This window comes from Cryptomeria japonica, unplaced genomic scaffold (assembly GCF_030272615.1).
Source record: "Cryptomeria japonica unplaced genomic scaffold, Sugi_1.0 HiC_scaffold_242, whole genome shotgun sequence".
NCBI lineage: Eukaryota > Viridiplantae > Streptophyta > Pinopsida > Cupressales > Cupressaceae > Cryptomeria > Cryptomeria japonica.
This window is the reverse complement of record NW_026729064.1, coordinates 12,501-27,500: the sequence shown is the minus strand read 5'-3', so window position 1 is coordinate 27,500 and position 15,000 is coordinate 12,501. Positions and strand designations below refer to the sequence as shown.

The 15,000-nt window shown below is 59.3% G+C and overlaps 1 non-coding gene across 1 annotated transcript; it reads right to left on the bottom strand.

The window, feature by feature from the left end:
* Positions 1-2,298: 2,298 nt before the first annotated feature.
* LOC131869274 (5S ribosomal RNA) lies at positions 2,299-2,417 on the bottom strand. The gene has a single exon (XR_009367663.1). It is a non-coding gene; the product is annotated as a 5S ribosomal RNA (ribosomal RNA).
* Positions 2,418-15,000: the final 12,583 nt, after the last annotated feature.

Genomic DNA, 15,000 nt, shown 5'->3' with positions numbered 1-15,000 from the left:
CGGGCTCAAGATGGCACCAGCATTCCCTTTTTCTCACTATCTTTCAAAACGGAAATTTTAAAATCTCGTTTTTTTTTTGCCTTTTATGGAAATTAGTGAAGGCATCGCATCAAAGGTGCGCACCTCGCTGCCCACCTTGGTGTGCTCCGAGGTGCCCACCACGGTGCGCAACGCCGGTGCGAACCCGGGAGCGCCCCGATGTGTGCTCCAAGGTGCGGCGTGCACGAAGTCGGACCCCGGTTTGCCCCGGGTGCGCACCTCGCGTGCACCTTGGTGCGCACACCTTGGCTGGGTTGCGCGGCCTGGTGGGCACCATGGTGCGCACCAAGGAGCGCTCCGAAGTGTGCTCCAAGGTGCGGCGTGCACGAAGTCGGAGCCCGGTTTGCCCCGGGTACGCACCTCGCGTGCACCTTCGCCGGGGTGGGCACCTCGGCTGGGTTGCGCGCCCTGGTGCGCACCAAGGAGCGCTCCGAAGTGTGCTCCAAGGTGCGGCGTGCACGAAGTCGGAGCCCGGTTTGCCCCGGGTGCGCACCTTCGCCGCGGTGCGCACCATGGCGTGCACGAAGTCGGAGCCCGGTTTGCCCCGGGTGCGCACCTCGCGTGCACCTTCGGCGGGGTTGCGCGCCCTGGTGGGCACCATGGTGCGCACCAAGGAGCGCTCCGAAGTGTGCTCCAAGGTGCGGCGTGCACGAAGTCGGAGCCCGGTTTGCCCCGGGTGCGCACCTCGCGTGCACCTTCGGCGGGGTTGCGCGCCCTGGTGGGCACCATGGTGCGCACCAAGGAGCGCTCCGAAGTGTGCTCCAAGGTGCGGCGTGCACGAAGTCGGAGCCCGGTTTGCCCCGGGTGCGCACCTCGCGTGCACCTTCGCCGCGGTGGGCACCATGGCGTGCACGAAGTCGGAGCCCGGTTTGCCCCGGGTGCGCACCTCGCGTGCACCTTCGCCGGGGTGGGCACCTCGGCTGGGTTGCGCGCCCTGGTGCGCACCAAGGAGCGCTCCGAAGTGTGCTCCAAGGTGCGGCGTGCACGAAGTCGGAGCCCGGTTTGCCCCGGGTGCGCACCTCGCGTGCACCTTCGCCAGGGTGGGCACCTCGGTGCGCACACCTTCTCAATGTTTTCTTGCCTTTTCTGGAAATTGGTGAAGGCAGCGCATCAAAGGTGCGCACCTCGGTGTGCTCCGAGGTGCGAACCCGAGAGCGCTCCGAGGTGCCCACGAAGTCGAAAGTCGGGTTAATTGCATTGTTTTCCCCGGGTGCGCTCCGAGGTGCGCAACATCGGCGCGCACCAAGGAGGGCTCCGAAGTGTGCTCCAAGGTGCGCACGATGGCGTGCACCTCTGGTGCGCACGATTCGGAGCTCGGTTTGACCGGGGTGCGCACACCTTGGCTGGGTTGCGCACCTTTTGTGCGCTCCAAGGTGCGCACGAAGTCGGAGCTCGGTTTGCCCCGGGTGCGCACCTTCGCCAGGGTGCGCACCTTGATGCGCACGCCTTGGCTGGGCTGCGCACCTTGGTGGGCGCCATGGTGCGCACCTTTCGTGCGCTCCAAGGTGCGCACGAAGTCGGAGCTCGGTTTGCCCCGGGTGCGCACCTTGGTGGGCGCCATGGTGCACTCCGAGGTGCCCAAGATTGGTGCGCACCAAGGAGCGCTCCGAAGTGCGCTCCAAGGTGCGCGCGAAGTCGAAAGTTGGGTTAATTGTCCGGTTTGCCTCGGGTGCGCACCTTGCGTGCACCTTCGCCAGGGTGGGCTGGGCTGCGCACACCTTGGCACCCGCGTTTCCTTCATTTTAAATTTTTTTTTTTTACAATCTCTCAAGTGGGAAATTCTATAATCTCAACTTTTTTTGCCTTTTCAGGAAACTTTTGAATGGAGCGCATCATTGGTGCGCTCCGAAGTGTGCTCCAAAGCTCTCTCCAGCTGCGTGCACCTGCCCCGGCCGCGCACCCGGCCCCGCCCAGCTTCGCTCACCTGTCCCGGGCGTCTGGTGCGGAACCTTAGAGTAAGAAACATCACCGTGCACCTTGGCCAACGTGCGCGACTCGACCGAGCGCGCACTGGCCGAGGTGCACACCGATTTCACCTGGGTGCGCGCGCAGCACCTCGGGCGCACCGGGGTGCGCGCACAACGCCCGGGTTGCACCGTGGCCTGTGTGCTCGGGGCGCCTCGGGTGCGCGCTCGGTGTCGCCCCCGCGCGCGCGGTAGTGCGGGCAGCGCACCCCGGCCCGGCCCGGCCCCGACGAGAACGCAAACGGGCAAAAGGTTTATTCAAATAGCATTGCGACGCCCGGCGAAAAACTAAAAAAGGGTGCAACACCGGGACTTCCCGGGAGGTCACCCATCCCAGTACTACTCCGGCCCAAGCGCGCTTAACTGCGGAGTTCTGATGGGATCCGGTGCACTAACGCTGGTATGATCGCACCCGTTATGAGCTTGTCGCAGTGTGTACTTAGCAAACCGCGACCCACGTGCGAATCCACCCCGGCCACCCACCCCCGTCGAGGTGCACACCCTCCCTCGCGAAGTGCGCCCCGTTCGCCAAGTGTGAGCCCTGCCCGGGTGCGCGCACCTTGCTAGGGCGTCGGGTGTGCACCCGGCCCGGCCTACGTGCGTGCACCTGGAGGGGGCGTCGTGTGCGTGCAGTGTCCCGTCTGCAACGCGGTGCCCACACACCACCTCGGGCGCAACGACCTGCGCTCACATGTGGGCCGAGTGCACCTTGGTGCATGTTCGGGGCGCCTCGGGTGCACGCTCGATCTTGCCCCGGTGCACCAAGGCGCTCGGTTTGCCCCGGGTGCGCACTTGGTGCAAGGTGGGCACCCAAAATAGGGATCAAGCACCAAAACACAAGTTTCGGGATGCAAAATGGGACCCAAGGACCACAAATGCGTTCCAAGACCCATGATGGGTCCACGAGAACAAAAATGTGTTCCGAGACTTAATAAACAAATATTGGGTTTTAGGAGAAGAAACATGCTCTGATGCCCAAAACGAGAATCGACCCCGAAAAGGCCACAGGCCAAAAGTGGGATGCGAGACAAAAAAAAATGGGACCCGAGGACCAAAATTGGGTTCCCAGGTCGAAGACAGGGCAACCGGACAAGAAACGACCTCTAAGGCTCGAAATGAGTCCCGACGACTAAAACTTGACAAGAAGCACCCATCAGGCACCCAACTCGACACCCATGGGATGCCGACCCACCCGGGCTTCCACCTAGCACACCTTGGCACCCACCCACCCTCGCACCCAACCTCGCACCCAACTTAGCACCTTTGAACCCACATTGGCACTCACCCTGACCCTGGCACCTTGGAACCCACATTGGCACTCACCTTGACCCTGGCACCCACCTTTGCACTCACCTTGGGACCCACCCTGGCTCCCACCTCGGCACCCACCCAGACACCCACCTTGGTTCCTTGGCACCCACCTTGGATCCTTGGCACCCACCCCGACACCCACCTTGGCACGCAACTTGGCTACTTGCCACCCACCTTGGCTCCTTGACGCCCACCCCGACAACCACCCCGTGACCTACCCTGGCTAGGGTTGGTGCACACCCACCCTGGTGCCCACCTTGGCACCCACCCTATGACCCACCTTGGCACGCACCTTAGTACCCACCCCGTTACCCACCCTAGGACCCACCCCGTGACCCACCTTGGCCAGGGTGGGTGCACCCACCCTGGTGCCCACCTTGGCACCCACCCATCCTAGCACCCAGCCTGTGACCGGGCTTGGAACCCAACCTTGCACCCGCACCCGTCTTGGCCAGTGTGGGTGCGCACCCATCCTGGCACCCACGTTGTGACACACCCTTTAACCCACGCACCCTAGCACCCACGTTGGCACCCACCTTGGAACCCAACCTAGCAACTTGGCACCCACCCCGTGACCCACCTTGGCATCCACCATAGCAGTCGCCGACTTGGCACCCACCTCGGCACCCACCTTGACACTTGTGGACCCACCTTGCCACTCACCCTAGCATCGACCCATCCTAGCACCCACCCTGGCACCTTTGCACCCTAGCACTCACCCATCCTAGCACCTAACCTGTGACCCACCTTGACACTCACCCTCGCACCCACCTTGGAACCCAACCTAGCACCCACCCACCCTGACACCAACCCTAGCACCTACCCACCCTTGCACCCACCCTGTGACCCATCTTGGCACCCACCCATCCTACCACTCAACCTATCACCCACCTTCTCACCCACCTTGGCATCCACCTTAGCACCCACCCACACTGGCACCTTGGCACCCACCTCGGGCAAGGTGGGTGCACACCCACCCTGGCACCCAATTTAGAACCCACCGAGCATGTTACCCACCTTGGCACCCACATTGCAGCCCACCCTAGTACCCACCCTATGACCCACATTGGCATCCACACCCTAGCACCCAGGCACCTCGACACCCGCCTTGACACCCACCCTAGCACTGAACCTGTGACCCACCTTGGAACTCACCCTAGAACCCACCCACCCTGTGAACCACCTTGGCATCCACCTTAGCACCCACCCACCTTGGCACCCACTCTAGCACTCACCCATCCTAACACCCAACTTGTTACCCACCTTGGCACCCGCCCTCGCGTCCACCTTGAAACCCACCCTAGCACCCACCCACGCAGGAGCCCACCTTGGCACCCAACCTAACACCCACGCATCCTGGCACCCAACTTGTGACCCACCTTGGAACCCACCCTAGTACCCACCTTTGAACCCACTATATCACCAACCCACCTTGGCACCCACCCTATGACCCTCTTTGGAATCCACCCTAGCACGCACCCACCCTGGCACCCACCATGGAGCGCACCCTAGCACCCACCCACCTCGGCACGCACCTCAACACCCACCTTGGTGTGCGCACTGCGCCAACCTCTCAAAGACCCTATGTGGTGCGCTCCAAAGTGTACACCTTTGGTGCGCTCCAAGGTGCGCACCTTTGGTGCACACCGAGGTGCACACCAAAGTGTGCACCGAGGTGAGCACCAAAGTGCACTCCAGGGTGCACACCAAGGCGTGCACCTTTGGTGCGGTCAATGCAAACGAATTCGGAAGTTGGGGTCGATGTCCTAATCGCTGCTGCAGACTACACGTATGAGAATCGGACAAATAGCTTTATATAGGGGAGGTGTTGCGTTTGATGGGTCGACTCCCCTGGTTGTGTGCACTGCACCAACTTCAAAGACCCTGTCTTGTTTAAGAAGTCAAAAGTTGGGGTGGATGTCCTAATCATTGCTGCAGTCTACGCATGTATGAGAATCAGACAAATAGCTTATATAGGGGAGGTGTTGCATTCGGTGGGTTGACTCCCCTGGTTGTGCGCACTGCGCCAACCTCAAAGACCCCGCATAGCAGAAGAAGTCGGAAGTCGGATTTTGGTGAGCACCAAGGTGTGCACCTTTGGTGCGGTCAACGCAGACGAATTCAGAAGTTGGGGTGGATGTCCTAATCGTTGTTGCAGGCTACACATGTATGAGAATCAGACAAATAGCTTATATAGGGGAGGTGTTGGGTTTGATGGGTCAACTCCCTTGGTTGTGCGCATTACGCCAACCTCAAAGACCTTGTTTTCGTTAAGAAGTCAAAAGTTGGGGTCAATGTCCTAATGGCTCCTGCAGGCTACACATGTATGAGAATCGGACAAATAGCTTATATAGGGGAGGTGTTGGGTTTGATGGGTCGACTCCCCTGGTTGTGCGCATTACGTCAACCTCAAAGACCTTGTTTTCGTTAAGAAGTCAAAAGTTGGGGTCGATGTCCTAATTGCTCCTGTAGACTACACATGTATGAGAATCAGACAAATAGCTTATATAGGGGAGGTGTTGGGTTTGATGGGTTGACTCCCCTAGTTGTTCGCATTACACCAACCTCAAAGACCTTGTTTTCGTTTAGAAGCCGAAAGTTGGGGTCGATGTCCTAATTGCTCCTGCAGGCTACGCATGTATGAGAATCAGACAAATAGCTTATATAGGGGAGGTGTTGGGTTTGATGGGTCGACTCCCCTGGTTGTGCGCATTGCGCCAACCTCAAAGACCCTGCATTGCGGATGAAGTCGAAAGTCAGAGTTTGGTGTGCTACAAGGTGTGGTCGAAGGTGCTCACCTAGGTGTGCACCTTTGGAGCACAGGAAAAGTGCCCTCCAAAAGTGCGCACCTTTGGAGTGCACAAAAGTGCCCTCCAAAAGTGCGCACCTTTGGAGCGCAGAAAAGTGCCCTCCAAAAAGTGCCCTCCAAAAGTGCGCACCTTTGGAGCGCAGAAAAGTGCCCTCCAAAAGTGCGCACCTTTGGAGCGCAGAAAAGTGCCCTCCAAAAAGTGCCCTCCAAAAGTGCGCACCTTTGGAGCGCAGAAAAGTGCCCTCCAAAAGTGCGCACCTTTGGAGCGCAGAAAAGTGCCCTCCAAAAAGTGCCCTCCAAAAGTGCGCACCTTTGGAGCGCAGAAAAGTGCCCTCCAAAAAGTGCCCTCCAAAAGTGCGCACCTTTGGAGCGCAGAAAAGTGCCCTCCAAAAAGTGCCCTCCAAAAGTGCGCACCTTTGGAGCGCAGAAAAGTGCCCTCCAAAAAGTGCCCTCCAAAAGTGCGCACCTTTGGAGCGCAGAAAAGTGCCCTCCAAAAAGTGCCCTCCAAAAGTGCGCACCTTTGGAGCGCAGAAAAGTGCCCTCCAAAAGTGCGCACCTTTGGAGCGCACAAAAGTGCCCTCCAAAAGTGCGCACTTTTGGTGCGCACCAAGGCGCTGGTTCGGTCGTTGCAGGCGAGTTCGGAAGTTGGGGTCGATGTCCTGAGCGGAGGTGCAAACTACACAGGTGTCGGAATCGGACAAATAGCTTATATAGGGGAGGTGTATGCTTCGATGGGTCGACTCCCCAGGTTGAGCGCACCGCGCCAACCTCAAAGACCCTACGGTATGGATGAAGTCGGAAGTTGGGTCCGATGACCAATTCGATTAGTAGGTATGCTCATGAGGTCGGAATTTGGGTCCGATGACCTGCCATGTGCAGGAAGGCGAATGTTGACACTGTGCGTTGCAAGGTGCACACCAAGGCGCTGGTGCGGTCTTTTTAGTCGAGTTCGGAAGTTGGGGTCGATGTCCTGATCGGAGGTGCAAGCTACACAGGTGTGGGAATCGGACAAATAGCTTATATAGGGGAGGTGTATGCTTCGTTGGGTCGACTCCCCGGGTTGAGCGCACCGCGCCAACCTCAAAGACCCTACGGTATGGATGAAGTCGGAAGTTGGGTCCGATGACCGATTCGATATGTAGGCATACTCGCGAGGTCGGAATTTGGGTCCGATGACCTGCCACGTGCAGGAAGGCGAATGTTGGCACTGTGCGTTGCAAGGTGCGCACCAAGGCGCTGGTTCGGTCGTTGGAGGCGAGTTCGGAAGTTGGGGTCGATGTCTTGATCGGAGGTGCAAACTACACAGGTGTGGGAATCGGACAAATAGCTTATATAGGGGAGGTGTATGCTTCGTTGGGTCGACTCCCCGGGTTGAGCGCACCGCGCCAACCTCAAAGACCCTACGGTATGGATGAAGTCGGAAGTTGGGTCCGATGACCGATTCGATATGTAGGCATACTCGCGAGGTCGGAATTTGGGTCCGATGACCTGCCATGTGCAGGAAGGCGAATGTTGGGACTGTGCGTCGCAAGGTGCGCACCAAGGCGCTGGTGCCGTCGTTGCAGTCGAGTTCGGAAGTTGGGGTCGATGTCCTGGTCAGAGGTGCAAACTACACAGGTGTGGGAATCGGACAAATAGCTTATATAGGGGAGGTGTATGCTTCGATGGGTCGACTCCCTGGGTTGAGCGCACCGCGCCAACCTCAAAGACCCTACAGTATGGATGAAGTCGGAAGTTGGGTCCGATGACCGATTCGATACGTAGGCATATTGGCGAGGTCTGAATTTGTGTCCGATGACCTGCCATGCGCAGGAAGGCGGAATTTGGGTCCGATGACCGAGTTGATGGCGTGCCATGCGCAGAAAGGCGGAATTTGGGTCCGATGACCGAGTTGATGTTGATGGCCCGCCATGCACAGGAAGGCGGAATTTGGGTCCGATGACCGATTTGAAGGCGTGCCATACGCAAAAAGGCGGAGTTTGGGTCCGATGACCGAGTTGATATTGATGGCCCGCCATGCGCAGGAAGGCGGAATTTGGGTCCGATGACCTGACATACGCATGGAGTCCGACTCGGGGGCCGATGTTCGATTCGATGACTTGCATTGTGGGTAAAGTCGGAAGTTGTGGTCTTTGACCCGATTCGATGACCAGACTTCGGCTGCTTGAGAATCGGACAAATAACTTATATAGGGGAGGTAGTGTTCTCGAGCATCCTCCCCCCGTGCCCGTTTATGTCGATTGATGCTGGTGCTCGACTGGTTGGAGCGCTCGGATGCAAAAATCTTGCACCAGGATTTATCGATTGTGATGGACACGGCAAGTCTCCTGATTGCTATGCAGGAGCTCATCGTGAATCTCTATGCGGCCTTGGTATGGACTCGACCTGCGGAATGGTTCGGCAATGGTAGTCGCTCCAACACGTCCTTGCAATGGCCACAGAGGTGATTCGACTAGAGCTCCAGTCTAGCTTTTGGGTTGCTTGGCGGACTGGTATAGCCGCGATCGAGTTCCGGCCATGAACGTTTTAGATAGCTCTTGGGCTTTCTGGGACGGAAGTCGGAAGTTTGGGCTGTTGTCCGATTTGATGACCATTCTTCGGATGTGTGAGAATCGGACAAATAACTTATATAGGGGACTGTGTTGTCTCACGCAGCCCCCTCCGTGCCCCTCTATCTCGACCGATGTTGGTGCTTGAAAGGGTTGGGATCGCTCGGATTTATAAACGTGCACCACCATTTGTCGAGTGTGAGGGACGCGGCAGGTCTCCTAAATGCTATGCGGGCGCTCTCTGAGAATCTCTATCCGGCCTCGACACAGACTAGTCTTGCTGAATGGTTTGGCACTGGTAGTCGATCCAACACGTCGTTGTTGTGGCCGCCTAGGCGATTCGATTCGAGCCCCCGTCTAGCTTTTGGGTTGCTTGGCGGATTTTGCCCTATCCGCAAGTGAGCTCGGTCCCTAAACGTTCGAGAAACCCGATTGCTATGCGCCGACTCTCTTTCTTGCGAGCCTCCATCTAGCTTTTGGGTCTCTACGGAACGGAAGTCGGAATCTGGGACCGTTGTTTGATTCGACGAGGCAGACTACGGTTGTGCGAGAATCGGACAAATAACTTATATAGGGGAGGTGTTGACTGGAGCATTCTCCCCCGTGCCCCTCTAACTCGACCAATGCTGGCGCTCGAACGGTGGTAGCGCTCGGATTTTCATTGAGCGCCAGCATTGGTCGATTTAGAGGGGCATGCGAGATTCCCGAATGCTATGCGAGGGCTCTAACGGAAATGTCTATTGGTTTCGGTATGGATGCAATTGCGAGTGGTTCGGCAAAGGTAGTCGTTCCGATGCGTCCATGTCGTGGCCAAATCGATAATTCGATTTGAGCCCTCGTATAGCATTTGGGTCTCTCGATGTGATTCCGCATTCCAGTCCCTTTGGGCACTGCTTGAGCCGCATCCCAGGGGGTTCCCTTCCCAATAATCTGCCTCGCAACCCGATTGCTATGCGGTGAGGCTCCTCGGCCGCCTCGGAACTATCTGTGTATCAGACGCATCGCGGGATAAGGGGTTGGCAACGGTAGTCGCCCCAAGCGCGTCCGATGCTTGGACCATTCCGAGGCGGCCCTGAAGCCTCTTCCGTCTAGCCGTTGGGTCCTTCTCGCCGCATCCCTCGCCTCGCACCCCGATTGCTATGCGGTGAGGCTCCTCGGCCGCCTCGGAACTATCTGTGTATCGGACGCGTCGCGGGATAAGGGGTTGTCACTGGTAGTCGCCCCAAGCGCGTCCGATGCTTGGACCATTCCGAGGCGGCCCTGAAGCCTCTTCCGTCTAGCCGTTGGGTCCTTCTCGCCGCATCCCTCGCCTCGCACCCCGATTGCTATGCGGTGAGGCTCCTCGGCCGCCTCGGAACTATCTGTGTATCGGACGCGTCGCGGGATAAGGGGTTGTCATTGGTAGTCGCCCCAAGCGCGTCCGATGCTTGGACCATTCCGAGGCGGCCCTGAAGCCTCTTCCGTCTAGCCGTTGGGTCCTTCTCGCCGCATCCCTCGCCTCGCACCCCGATTGCTATGCGGTGAGGCTCCTCGGCCGCCTCGGAACTATCTGTGTATCGGACGCGTCGCGGGATAAGGGGTTGTCACTGGTAGTCGCCCCAAGCGCGTCCGATGCTTGGACCATTCCGAGGCGGCCCTGAAGCCTCTTCCGTCTAGCCGTTGGGTCCTTCTCGCCGCATCCCTCGCCTCGCACCCCGATTGCTATGCGGTGAGGCTCCTCGGCCGCCTCGGAACTATCTGTGTATCGGACGCGTCGCGGGATAAGGGGTTGTCACTGGTAGTCGCCCCAAGCGCGTTCGATGCTTGGACCATTCCGAGGCGGCCCTGAAGCCTCTTCCGTCTAGCCGTTGGGTCCTTCTCGCCGCATCCCTCGCCTCGCACCCCGATTGCTATGCGGTGAGGCTCCTCGGCCGCCTTGGAACTATCTGTGTATCGGACGCGTCGCGGGATAAGGGGTTGTCACTGGTAGTCGCCCCAAGCGCGTCCGATGCTTAGACCATTCCGAGGCGGACCCGAAGCCTCTTCCGTCTAGCCGTTGGGTCCTTCTCGCCGCATCCTTCGCCTCGCACCCCGATTGCTATGCGGTGAGGCTCCTCGGCCGCCTCGGAACTATCTGTGTATCGGACGCGTCGCGGGATAAGGGGTTGTCACTGGTAGTCGCCCCAAGCGCGTCCGATGCTTGGACCATTCCGAGGCGGACCCGAAGCCTCTTCCGTCTAGCCGTTGGGTCCTTCTCGCCGCATCCCTCGCCTCGCACCCCGATTGCTATGCGGTGAGGCTCCTCGGCCGCCTTGGAACTATCTGTGTATCGGACGCGTCGCGGGATAAGGGGTTGTCACTGGTAGTCGCCCCAAGCGCGTCCGATGCTTGGACCATTCCGAGGCGGACCCGAAGCCTCTTCCGTCTAGCCGTTGGGTCCTTCTCGCCGCATCCCTCGCCTCGCACCCCGATTGCTATGCGGTGAGGCTCCTCGGCCGCCTTGGAACTATCTGTGTATCGGACGCGTCGCGGGATAAGGGGTTGTCACTGGTAGTCGCCCCAAGCGCGTCCGATGCTTGGACCATTCCGAGGCGGACCCGAAGCCTCTTCCGTCTAGCCGTTGGGTCCTTCTCGCCGCATCCCTCGCCTCGCACCCCGATTGCTATGCGGTGAGGCTCCTCGGCCGCCTTGGAACTATCTGTGTATCGGACGCGTCGCGGGATAAGGGGTTGTCACTGGTAGTCGCCCCAAGCGCGTCCGATGCTTGGACCATTCCGAGGCGGCCCCGAAGCCTCTTCCGTGTAGCCGTTGGGTCCTTCTCGCCGCATCCCTCGCCTCGCACCCCGATTGCTATGCGGTGAGGCTCCTCGGCCGCCTTGGAACTATCTGTGTATCGGACGCGTCGCGGGATAAGGGGTTGTCACTGGTAGTCGCCCCAAGCGCGTCCGATGCTTGGACCATTCCGAGGCGGCCCCGAAGCCTCTTCCGTGTAGCCGTTGGGTCCTTCTCGCCGCATCCCTCGCCTCGCACCCCGATTGCTATGCGGTGAGGCTCCTCGGCCGCCTTGGAACTATCTGTGTATCGGACGCGTCGCGGGATAAGGGGTTGTCACTGGTAGTCGCCCCAAGCGCGTCCGATGCTTGGACCATTCCGAGGCGGACCTGAAGCCTCTTCCCTCTAGCCGTTGGGGCTTTCTCGCCGCATCCCTCGCCTCGCACCCTGATTGCTATGCTGTGAGGCTCCTCGGCCGCCTTGGAACTATCTGTGTATCGGACGCATCGCGGGATAAGGGGTTGGCAGTGGTAGTCGCCCCAAGCGCATCCGATGCTTGGACCATTCCGAGGCGGCCCTGCAGCCTCTTCCGTCTAGCCGTTGGGGCCATCTCGCCGCATCCCCCACCTCGCACCACGATTGCTATGCGGTGAGGCTCCTTGGCCGCCTCGGAACTATCTGTGTATCGGACGCATCGCGGGATAAGGGGTTGTCACTGGTAGTCGCCCCAAGCGCGTCCGATGCTTGGACTATTCCGAGGCGGCCCTGCAGCCTCTTCCGTCTAGCCGTTGGGGCCATCTCGCTGCATCCCCCACCTCCTCGGCCGCCTCGGAACTATCTGTGTATCGGACGCATCGCGGGATAAGGGGTTGGCAGTGGTAGTCGCCCCAAGCGCGTCCGATGCTTGGACTATTCCGAGGCAGCCCTGCAGCCTCTTCCGTCTAGCCTTTGGGGCCATCTCGCCGCATCCCTCGCCTCGCACCCCGATTGCTATGCGGTGAGGCTCCTCGGCCGCCTGGGAACTATCTTCGTATCGGACGCATCGCGGGATAAGGGGTTGTCACTGGTAGTCGCCCCAAGCGCGTCCGATGCTTGGACTATTCCGAGGCGGCCCTGTGGCCTCTTCCGTCTAGCCGTTGGGGCCATCTCGCCGCATCCCCCACCTCGCACCCCGATTGCTATGCGGTGAGGCTCTTCGGCCGCCTTGGAACTATCTTCGTATCGGACGCATTGCGGGATAAGGGGTTGTCACTGGTAGTGGCCCCAAGCGCGTCCGATGCTTGGACTATTCCGAGGCGGCCCTGCAGCCTCTTCCGTCTAGCCGTTGGGGCCATCTCGCCGCATCCCCCACCTCGCACCCCGATTGCTATGCGGTGAGGCTCCTCGGCCGCCTTGGAACTATCTTCGTATGATGCATCGCGGGATAAGGGGTTGTCACTGGTAGTCGCCCCAAGCGCGTCCGATGCTTGGACTATTCCGACGCGGCCCTGTGGCCTCTTCCGTCTAGCCGTTGGGGCCATCTCGCCGCATCCCCCACCTCGCACCCCGATTGCTATGCGGTGAGGCTCCTCGGCCGCCTTGGAACCATCTTCGTATCGGACGCATCGCGGGATAGGGGGCTGTCACTGGTAGTCGCCCCAAGCGTGTCCGATGCTTGGACCATTCCTAGGCGGCCCTGAAGCCTCTTCCGTCTAGCCGTTGGGGCCTTCCCGCCCCATCCCTCGCCTCGCACCCCCGATTGCTATGCGGTGAGGCTCCTCGGCCGCCTTGGAACCATCTGTGTATCGGACGCATCGCGGGATAAGGGGTTGGCACTGGCAGTCGCCCCAAGCGCGTCCGATGCTTGGACCATTCCGAGGTGGCCCTGAAGCCTCTTCCGTCTAGCCGTTGGGGCCTTCCCGCCCCATCCCTCGCCTCGCACCCCGATTGATATGCGGTGAGGCTCCTCGGCCGCCTTGGAACTATCTGTGTATCGGACGCATCGCGGGATAAGGGGTTGGCACTGGTAGTCGTCCCAATCGCATCCGATGCTTGGACCATTCCGAGGCGGCCCTGCAGCCTCTTCCGTTTAGCCGTCGGGGCCTTCCCGCCGCATCCCTCGCCTCGCATCCCGATTCCTATGCGGTGAGTCTTCTCGGCCGCCGCGGAACTATACCTGTTATTGCTACTGCATCCTTCGGCTGGTAACCTCCTCTGCCGCCTTGGAACGTTCTCTTTGTTGGACGCGTCGCGGGATAAGGGGTTGGCACTGGTAGTCGCCCCAAGCGCGCCCGATGCATAGACCGCTCCGAGTCGACCTTGCTTTCAGCCTCTCACATGCATAGACCTCTCTGAGTCGACCCTGCAGCCTCTCACGTTTAGCCTTTGGAATCTCGCCTCACAACATGATTGCTATCCTTGATGCATCCCTTGCCTCGAGCCCTGATTGCTTTCTTGGCTGCATCCCTCCTCTCCTCACAGCCCGGTTGTCATCACTGCTTCATCCGTCGCTTCATGCATTCTGGCTGCTGGGCCCTTCCCACCGCACACCTCGATTGCTATCTCTTCTGCATCACACACCCCGATTGCTATCTCTGCTACATCCCTCGGCTCTCACTTCTGCATCCTTCGCCTCACACCTCGATTGCTATCAATGCTGCATCCGTAACCTCACACCCCGATTGCTATGCGGGGAGGCTCCTTGGCCGCCTTGGAAATTTCTGTGTGTCGGACGCACCGCGGGATAAGGGGTTGGCACTGGTAGTCGCCCCAAGTGCGCCCGATTCTTAGACCGCTTCGAGGTGACCTCGTAGCCTCTTTCGTCCAGGCTTCCTGCCTTCAACGCCCTTTTTACACCTCGATTGCTATGCGCGGGCTCGTTGGCGTCTATCACCTCTCTGCGAAGAGTGGCACGATGATTGTTGGGGTAAATCGTAGCAGTCCGATCTCTGGCCTTGGGCCATTGTGAGGGCTGATCGATTTCCTGTGCGCATCTCGTGTTCGCCCAGTAACAGACTCGACGACTTGTAATCGGTCTTGTTCCCGATTGTTCCTGGAGGTAGTCTTCGGAACTCTTGGATTTGACCTGTCACTCGAACTGTCCTCTTCCGAGGATGCTTGTGTGTGTGTGCTTGTGCCATTTCCTTGGCGGTATTAACGAGATATTAAAGAGCGGAGTGAGCGCCTCGCCCAGCTATGTTTGGGGCTCTCACTCCCTTACCCGGTGTGCGACCGCTTTGCACGTAGGTTGCGGAGCATCGCGACTCTTTCGATGTTTGGCGGTTGTCTTCCGGTGATGCGTTGGTCCCGAAGTGCACGTTACTAGCATTTCTGCCATTGTTCTCGATCTTTGGCACGTTCCTTCGTTGCAATTGGATATATATCTCCGTTTATACGCGCAGGCTTCTCCCGCCTATTCAGCGCTGTCCCACTCTCAGCACTCTCGTGGTCTCCTTGGCTTCTCTCTCCCGTGAGCGAGCTCTCTTCTCGAGTCTTTTCCATGTCCCATGGAGGTTGCCTTGCGAAATTCGGGCACACAAACGTGACCGGATAAGAGCGGAATTGCCTATGAGGAGAAGCTCACCTTAGGGAGCAGCAA